At 33.8% G+C, this 10,618-nt stretch overlaps 1 pseudogene; it reads right to left on the bottom strand.

Moving 5' to 3' along the window:
- Window positions 1–1,315: 1,315 nt before the first annotated feature.
- On the bottom strand, window positions 1,316–9,626 carry LOC134270267 (ubiquitin carboxyl-terminal hydrolase 34-like; annotated as a pseudogene).
- Window positions 9,627–10,618: the final 992 nt, after the last annotated feature.

Below are 10,618 nucleotides of genomic sequence, written 5' to 3'. Positions count from 1 at the left end.
GTCTGAACACACTTTGTTTCTGTGAGAAGCTTCTGCAATGAAATTTTACAACATAACTCCCTATGATCTAAAAAACTGCTACTCATTTGAGGTCAAGGTTGTAAATTCATATTTTCTATATAAAACTCTCATTTCCGGGTGATATGTCAAGAGGCTTAACTTTGAGGTTTTACAAATTTATTAATTAACTCCCTATGGCACTGCCCAATGGCAACCCTCTTAAAGTACCCCCATCCTCCAATCTAGATCCATGCATGCTCTTCTCTTTTCCTTTAGGGGTAGACTCAGATTCTCTGAATTGGCTAGATTTAGCTTATTCTGCAATTTTCAGGTGATCTGCATAATTCTGTGTCAATCTCAAGATAGCATTGGTGGTCCTTATGCTCATAAAATTATAAACATTAAACTGATCCATATGTGACCACTCTATTCAAGTGGACAATGATGAATCACACAAGAAAGTGAATTACAAACAACATGTAGTGTACACATAAAAAATATTAAACTTTCTTGCAGATTTTTTTTCAAAAATAGAAGCGAATCACTTTCAATAAGTCCTGATTGTAGACTTGCTTTAGGCAGCTCTTTTACTGTCTTATCTAAATTTATGCCTTTTTCCGTCTTTTTTTCAGGAGAATTCATAAATACACTGTACATGTATGAATAGCCCAGAGCAACAGATTTTAAATTTCTGTCACAAACTGCCTGTAGTACATGTGCACCTAAGAGTGTGGGTAAAAACTTCTCTACTGACTTCTCTACTACATGTACTTCTACTGACTTCAATTTCCACCAAGTTTAGAAGTTTTGACAGACTTATTTTTAAAACATAAATCTTATTTTCTTATCTTTCTAAAGTGAATAACCCAGATATTTGATCTTTGTGGTTTTTAATTTATAATTAAGATTTGTCTTGGGCTGATATGAAATAATCCAAGCAAAATATAATGTATATTATTGTTGAGTATCTGGCAGTGATATCACATTGCACATACTAAAATCAGCACTGACACCAACTCCTGTCTCCATTTCTATACAAAAAAGATAATTATTTGATTTATAGTATTAGAACTTGGTTAAATTATATAAAAAAAAATTGGAACAAGTTTTCTCATTCAACCTTGTATTCTCTAATCAATAATCATTTATACCTGTAGAATATGTCAAGAACACCTAAGTAAATGCACAAGTCACAATTTATAGACAGGACAGATGTCTTCAAACAATTCATACTGTGTAAGAGAGGAATTTATGCAGGGTCGCTGTTTAACAAGTATGGTGCAGATGCATTTTTTAACTGAACAATCTAATTTGATTGCAAATTGAATTTATGTCCGATACATATACCAGTAACATTCATGTATTTGAGCATACACATAAAGTCCTTAAAACATGTCTCTCTTTCATGGAATTTGCAATCAATTAATTCATGATTTAAAATACTACAAGTCCTCAAAACAACAGCTTTCACTTCCTTCACACACATTCTTTACAGTAATTTTCAGGCAGTGATATCTAAAGTTTATGTTTCCTCATTGTTTCTTTTCAATCAATGCAAACAAGCTTTCGATATGTTTGGCAACAATATCCACCATTGTGGCATTTTTCCTTCGTGGAGTTTCTTCACACACGGCAGACTCAGCATTCTGTCCTTGACCTGAGGTACAAGGTTCTTCCTCCTTGACCTCTTTGACCTCTGGTTTGTCTGTCTGTTCTTGGCTAGGTTCTGCTTTGTTTTGACTAGTGTCACTACCACTCTTGTTGTTGGTCTCAGAAACTTCTCCTTGGGACTTTTCTGCTTTTGGGTCTTTAGACTGATCCTCAGACTTTGAAACTTTGGTCTCTTTTTCATCACCTTCTTCATCCTTACTTATTCATCTCTTCTTAGAAGGTGTTTCTGAAAGTGTAAAGTGAGTTTTCACTGTTAAGTGTTTTCCAAAAGTTTGTTTTATCAAATTTAGATCTGCATTAAATGTACTATAAAACACTCAAATCAAAATGAAATGTTCCATCAAACAGCATTTATTTACTAATTTGTCAAATCTTGCCAATTTATTGGAAATATAAATTTTTATATTCAATTGGTTTTATTTGACTATTGATACTCTACTAATTGTGCAAAAATGTAACACGTTTCATGAAAATGTGACCCAAGGTGAGATTCATGACTGGGTGCATACTACAGTTGAACTTCAGTCTCTCAAACTTTGATACCTTGAATACCATGGATATGTCGAAGTGATGTGGAATTCTCAACTACGTATTCTAAAAGTATTTTACCCTTGATATCTCAAATCCTCTGCTATCTCAAGTTTTATCTCATCCCATCTGGTTTGAGATAACAAAGTTTGACTGTATTTCATTCAGATTTAGAAAAATTTTCTGTGACTGAGAAGGATTGATCCATTTTGCCTAATTAAATCAGATGTAAAGGTTCTTGGCAGTTAATCCGGTAGAAATTTAATCTGCAGTATTCGAGGACATGAATTTAAGAAAAGAAGTGAGGGATAGGGGTTTCAAAGTTAAAGTGGTATACAATTTACAAACAAGTTTTTTTGCTGTTTATTAACTGCTTGCTGTCAACATATGTTTTAAGCATTCATATTCTTGCTGTCAGAAAATATTACCTTGCTCTTTAACATCCTCTTTTTCACTCTGACTTGGGTCAGAAGTTGACCTTTTGAGGGAATTCTGGGATTGATGAGCATTCTCCTGTTGTTTTTGGTGGTCACGACAAACTTGTAGAATGTAATGAAGGCTGTCTTCCAGCAAAGGATTTAGTTTTTTGGGTGGTTGGACAGAAAATATCAATAGCATAGCTCTCAAGTCCTGTCAAATTCAACAATTTAAGAAAGTTTAGAAGCATTCAAATACTTGCAAGGAAATAAAACTGTCCTAGCATCATTCCACTGTATAATTGCCAAATCATTTTATGACAAATAAATAATTGCATATTATGTAAACAATACAGCTCATGCACAGTAAGACTACCTACCCCATTTACCCTCTGACAAATGCTTGTCAGTTCTTTCTCATAACGAACATTTTCAATGGCCGCTTTCTCTGCTGTAACAGATGCTACAAGGCTGTCCAGTAGGGATCTCCCTTGATCACTCAAAACTTGCTGATGAACCTACAGTAAGAAATCAAAGATTTAACTTAATATTTGGGCCAGGTTTTTGAATCACAATTGATCTAAGCTTTTGTTGTTATTATTTACAGCAACCACTGAGTTATAAAAGGAATTTTTCGAAGTCCAAGTGGAATAACTTTACCCAAAATGACTCAATCGTACCCAAAACAACACCTGACCTAGATATTCTTATGTTAAAACTGTATATCAAATTTCATTTGAATATGTGCAACCTCTGCAAAGAAAATGAATGGAAAATGATGGTGGACCAACAGACAGCATCAAAGCAATATGCCCTCCCTTTTTCGAAGCGGGGTGTAAATACATCAGTACACTTGAGATGATTAGATAATATTCTGATTTCTGCCTGTTGAACTTTATATCTAAGGGAGTGTATTTTAAATTAAAGATATGAAATAAGTTTACCTTTGGAAAAAAGTTGCAGAAGAACTAATAGATATTATGGTTGTTAAGAGACAACCTCTCATCAAGTAATACTGAGTCCACATATTCAATAAAGTAGCTACAATTACATAAAGTCCTGATACAGGACCGGTCAACCTGCAACAGAAAAAAGACTCACAGTAGACGCAGGTCAACAGCATTAATTAAGGATACAATCAACATTTTTTCCGTCATCAATGCAAGTAGCAAAATAAAAAACCTTTGTCGCAATCTATTTTCTTTATTATTAATTCACTTATTTTTAAAAGAATGTAGTTTTTCTTTATTCTTGTGTAACTTACCTCAGAATGATAGATTTCAAACCATAACTTTGCAAAATATGGGGACCCTCAATGGCAACCATAGCACCTACAATAAGTTTATACAAAGTCATACCAAATAACGGGCTTGACAACCTCTGAAAACATTTACTCTACATATATAATATATGCAATTTCTCATCTGTTCAAAACTTGCTAATGATACTCCAAAAGGAAAGCCAGTGTAAGACCATGTACTGTTGCAAAACTGATACAATACATAAAATTTATCACTGAGTACTTTTTACATGTACCTCTTTTAGCCTCTCTTTTAAAAATTGATTTTACGTGTGTATTTCATCAACTAAATTACCGGTACATACTTAGGTTTATTATAGGTTCTGAAAGACTTTGGTGATCAACAGCTACTCGGCAGATAAGATCCACCAACATGTGATACGGGGTGAAAAACTCCGCTAAAGCAGCATCATACATCTCATCAACACCCTGTAAAATAAGTGTAACAAGATTTAACCACTCTAAAGTGGATTGAATCACATGTATGTAGTATTATTTTTGTTAGAGTAATATTCCAAATCTAACAAACTGATCAAACATGTTCTAAATAATGTTATCGTAAATCAAACAGAAGAAGGATCTTGGATTGCATTGACAAACACACATCATGAGGACCCAAAACTTAATAAATTCATGATTTGCTGGTTTTTAGGATTCACCAACATGTATATATATACTTGTAAATAAATAACTGTTGATAGTAGTGTACCTTGGTAGCCTCTATCTGACTAGAATGTAACATCATGTTGAACTGCGGGCGTGGGGGACGGATGTTGTATTTGGGACCTATCGGCTTCTGACCTCTTCTGGGAAAATATGGCCCGGGAGAAGATACTGAAAATTCATAAAAATTCACATTACAAACATACCAAGCTAAATGTATTAGTACCTATAGACACAGTATCTATAACACCTTCTCAAAATAATGCCCTACAGGTTCTTCAATACACTGCTTTTTATATCAATACAACAATTAAATACATGCATATAAATCGAAAAGTCTTCAAGTTTAAATATGACTGTTATTTTCTAACTTACATGTAAATAACTTTAACATACATGTATGAAAGAAGTTACTTAATATGTTACTTAAAAATCCTTAAACAAAAGCCAACAGGGTTTTGATTAAAACAAAAAATTATTAAATGCTGATAAAATAATTTACCTGGATGTTGCTTTCTTGGAAAGCTAGATGAACTTGTGTAAGAACAGGAACTATTGTGTGAACACATTCACTCTGATAAGTAAGCACCATTTCACGCAAAACATCTACAAGTAACATAGATATAAATCATATTAACAGTACATCTTACTTTAACACCATTCTCAAATTACTATACAAACTTTATATAAATAGAGGGACAAAAAAATATGATAAACAGGATTCTGTTAACCCTGTTTTAATGTGGTTTCCCAATTTTTAAGGACAAAAATCATAGCTTTATAGGTAATATGAATAAAATTAAAGCTGACATGAACTCTTAAAAAGCCATCATTTTTCATCTTTGTACGACTTACTACATTCCTGTACACCTTTGTCCGCCATATTTCTTCGATTCTGCCATATTTAATTGAAAATTTTTGGTCACCTGTACCTGCTATATATAGCCTTGTACGATTGCTTCACTTGAGTGATTTTCTAGCCTGACTGTCGACATGTACACATCTCCGATAACAAAGTTTTTAGAAGTCCACAAACTGAACAAATACATGTTTGAAAAGTAAAAAAAAAATTCAACAAAAAATAGAACTATACCGAGAATTAAATTATTTTTGAATGCATTTGCTGCAATATAGAAAATAAACTAACACGGAATACATACATGTACACCAAACACCCACGCAGGTCGAGAAAACGCGTCAAACGCAGTGATAAAACCATTTACCTGACTACTGCTATCGTTACAGGGATGTGCACATGTCGAAAGAATTATCCTATTTTACTTTTATTGAAAAATGCATCTCAGAAGTCATGTAATCCATTGCTAACTCAACAGTAAAAGATGCTTGGACACACGTGGCCCCTGCCGATCATTTTATTTCGTCAGGGAAAATATCAAAGGTTGAAAGCTCAGTGGGGTTGATTGAAAAAAAAATGCAAGTATTTTTTTTCAAAAATAAACATTACTCTTGTCTGTACATGTTGTAAATAAACTTTACGATTAAGTACATGGTTTAACTTCATCAAATTCATTAAAAAGCAGGCATTATTACTAATCATTCACATTTTGAAGATAATATCCCGTGATATGAAGGGGGGGGGTGTAATAAAACATGCATAACACTCTCATGAAAATAATGTAAGAAAAACGTCTGAAACAGATTGGATTTCTTTATGATCAATTATCATCAAATAAATACTGTTTATTGGATTTATTAGACCTAATATGATTTGATTTAAAGTTATTTATAATTTTATGCACTATGAAAGAAAAAGTGAGCACGTTCACATACCCCACGCTCCCCCAAAAGTCGAAGTGCTGAAATTCCCAGAAAAAAATAATGGAATCGCAATTTCCTTGTAATATGAACATCTATACACATTGTGTCCTAAATGTCTGCAAAGTTTTACGAAATTGTATGCAGCGGTTTATGAGGAGTTGCGCTGACAAACCGCTCACCTCTATATTCAAGATATGGCCAAAATCTAAATGTAGAAAGTGCGGAAATTCCCGAAAAATAAAGAATTCGAAATTTCCTGGGTGATGAGCAAATCTACACACACATTGTCTCCTATAAATATCTCCAAAGTTCGCAAAAGCTCTGTACAGTGGTTTATTCTAAGTTGAGCTGACCAAAAAAAAAAAAAAAAAAAATCACTGACTGGTCAAAAACAATATACCTCACGCCTGGGGTATAATAAACGAGTTTGATTCTTTGGTACAATGATAATGAAAATAGAATTTAATGTGAATTAAATTTCTAGACATAAATAATTAATGATTAATAGAAAAAGCATATAGGAAGAGAGCGTAAACTCCTCATGAGAATTCCACATTCTACCTTAAACTAGCTTTTTAAAAATTCTCTTGTCTGTTGTCCAAGTTCGACAAATACGTTTGAGGAGGTATTCGAGAAAGTTCCAATGTTCCTATTCCTGTGATGTATATTTCACGTTTATTATATCCCCCGCCAGAAAAGTGGGAGGTTACATAGTAATCGTTATGTCCGTCCGTCCGTCCGTATGTTACGCTTTGGGGTACCAAACTCTTATTCGCAAATCCTCTTATACCACTTAGAGAAATTTAATGAAACTGTCAAAGAATCTTAAGTTTATTACATATTACCATTATGGACCTCCTATTTTACTTTTTGATCTGACACGTATGGGTTTAGCGAAATATGGACTTTGCCATTATAACCACATGGGAGGCAAGGGGTATCATTTAGTGAGCTCATTGCTCATAATACATTTACGTCTAGTTTCTCTTTCAATTTGGGCGTTTGGGTTAATTTCCTGTCCAAAGTAAAATTATTATTCATGAAGCTTCGACATCCCGCCTGAAAAAAAAAATCCTTGATCTGTCCTAAGGCATAATAAATGGTACCACACAGAAGTTCATACAGTTGTACCTATCATCACCCCAACAGGTGGTTACAGACAGAAAGAGAGAGAGAGAGTTCAATATACAAAAGAATAAATAATAATAATCCGTGTTCAACCAGTGTCAAGTATCCCCTACCCTACACTTTAAAATTATCTCCCAAATTTACCTAAAGGAATTATTTATATATAAAAAAAAAATACCGGTACCTAGACAGGGATACTGAAATCTCGAAATACTTCCTGTAACAACATAATTATAAAACAGTTACATTCCTCAAAATGCACATACTTTGTGGTCGGAGTGACACATTTCAAGAAAAAAATCCCAAAACTGAATTCGGCAGAAATCTATGTCTTCCAAGAATATTTAAATAACGGTCATGTCAATTATTTTTGTATGCCCCCCCCCCCCCGTCCAAAAAATCAAATGCCTAAATGTCAATCTGAACTGGGGATGACCTTTCTCCGTGTGTGTGTGTGTGTGTGTGTGTTAAAGAATGTATAGATGTACACATAAAAATTTGTATTCTGGTTAATTTCTTGTAAGATCTGAAGTAAATTATTGCCGTACATCAAATTACTTGGTTTAGATTTGAGATTAGTACTAAATAATCAGTTATAATTGACAAATGAATTTTGCGACGCAAATCAACTGCAGACTATATACATGACTTTGTATAAAATGTATGTTAGAACTACATGTAGATAAACAATTCACAATTATAGCTTATGAACATCAGTTATAATATCCCCCCCTTTCAGCCGCGCAAATACCATAACTTCTCTTTCCACTTGTGATATTTTCCCTGGCCAAAATCTGATCGGCACGAACTAAGTGTATCGACATGCTAGTGTGTACGGAGAAATGACAGTGTGTTTACTATTGAGCTTTTATGGAGTTTATTTCTTTTTTGTGATGCATATTTCAATAAATGGAATTAGGGTGTATATCACTTGACTTGTGTACATCTTCGAACCGATGCAGTAACCTTATTACCAGGATGGGTACGTTTACAGCGTTCGAGGCGTTTTCTCGATATGCATCAATTGCATAGGACCTGCAAATCAAAGACGTTGGTTGTTTTGTTCCATTCAAATGATATAATTTTCAAAATGTATTTGCAAACTTTACTGCTTTTTATTTCAAGTTTATTCTGCATAAATTGGCGCATTGTAAAAATACGTACTCATGCATCTAAATTTCTCTTCCAAACTTGCATTTTTTTTCTTTTGATTCAAATCAATAATCATTCAAAAATATGATTATTATGTTGTTTATTTTGTTTTTGAAATGTCTTGATCACCTCATGTGTTCTCATATGCTTTACCATCGGAGATGTGCACAAGTCGAAATCATTCAAGTGTAACGAGCGCATTGGGGTATACATCGTTACAATGAGACAAGGTATCTGAAAGAAATATGGCGGAATACGGCTATAGTTGGTATGAAACAAGTCGTACATAGATGAAAATGTTGCGTTTTTAAGACTTCATGTCAGCTTTAAGCTCTATTCTAAGCTAATGGTTAAGAGTCTACATATAAGTATTTACCTATAGCACTGTTTCTGATTTCTGGGGGTGTGTAAGAATTCAGTAAGGTCAGTATATGTATTTATTACCTATAGCGCTGGTTCCGATTTCTGGGGGTGTGTAAGAATTCAGTAAGGTCAGTAACTTCTTTGTGAAGTCCATTCTCTCTTTCCAGTTCTGCAGGACAGTGTTCATGTCGTTGGAGGCTGAACCTGGTAGAATTAAAACCATCCAAACATTGTATGATACATAAGGTATGTGAACCACATAATATATTATACAGGTACTATTTGTACTACATTTTGCCTGAATCTGTTACATGTAAAATCCTGATAAATATAGGATTTTCCATGATTTGTTGTTGGATATGAGTTTTATCCGAGTTTTGTGTTTTTTATCCCCGAGCCTTGGGAAAACATACAATGAGTTAGATAAAAGTCATATCCAACTATAATCATGGAGATTCTTTTATCCCATGTTACTTGTTTTACTCGTTTTCTTGGCCTACCTTTGCGTTCGTGAAAATATAGAGCTACTTTTAGAACAGGAAGGAGAATCCCCAGCAGTTCCACAATGTCTCCTGTCACATGACAAGCCGTGGCCTATGGTACATGGCATGGAGTGTGTTAAAGGCCTAGAAAAAAAAGTTTTATATATACAGTTAGAAGCAATAGACATCTGTATCACACAATTCATCTTAAGTTCTGGTTAGTGTCTGATGGATGAAATACAATGAAACAGAAAAACCAGAAGTGCTCTTCACGAGACTGAAGCTCTACTGGTTTTTACTTAAAGCAAAGGAAGAGGAGAGTACTTAAGCAGTTGGGAATTGAAACTTTACACTAGCAAAAAAGAGAATAATGATCCTTGAATAAGTCTCTTTATGTTCTTAGTGTAGTCTACTTGCATGCCACATTATATTATAATCAGACTAAAACTGTATTTGAAGTAGCATTTTGAGAGTAACAGAAATTGCTATCTTTATTAACCAAGGTAATAATGTTCATTGAAGTCAAAAACAGATATGAAGAATTCTGTACCTTAGTGTAGTCTACTTGTGTGCCAAGTTATATTGAAATCATACCAAAACTGTAGGAGGAGTAGCATTTTGAAAGAATTTTACAGAAATTTCTATTTTTAGTAACAACGTCAACACTGTTCGTCGAAATCAAAAACCGATACACAGAATTATGTATCTTAGTGTAGTCTACTTGTGTGCCAAGTTATATTGAAATCAGACTAAATTTGTAGGAGGAGTAGCATTTTGAAAGAATTTCATAGAAATTTCTTTTTTTAGTAACAACGCCAACACTGTTCGTCGAAATCAAAAACCGGTACACAGAATTATGTATATTAGTGTAGTCTACTTTATATATGCCAAGTTATATTGAAATCATACCAAAACTGTAGGAGGAGTAGCATTTTGAAAGAATTTCACAGAAATTTCTATTTTTAGTAACCATGGCAACACTGTTCATCGAAATCAAAAACCGATGCACAGAATTATGTATCTTATTGTAGTCTACTTGTGTGCCAAGTTATACTGAAATCATACCAAAACTGTAGGAGGAGTAGCATTTTGAAAAATTGTTTACAGACAGACAGACAGACAGACAGACAGACGGC

The sequence above is a fragment of the Saccostrea cucullata genome, unplaced genomic scaffold (genome assembly GCF_032062105.1).
Source record: "Saccostrea cucullata isolate Sc308-1 unplaced genomic scaffold, CSIRO_AGI_Scuc_v1 ctg17740, whole genome shotgun sequence".
In the NCBI taxonomy this organism is placed as follows: domain Eukaryota; kingdom Metazoa; phylum Mollusca; class Bivalvia; order Ostreida; family Ostreidae; genus Saccostrea; species Saccostrea cuccullata.
The sequence above is the reverse complement of the archived record's forward strand: the minus strand, read 5'-3'. Positions and strand labels throughout refer to the sequence as shown.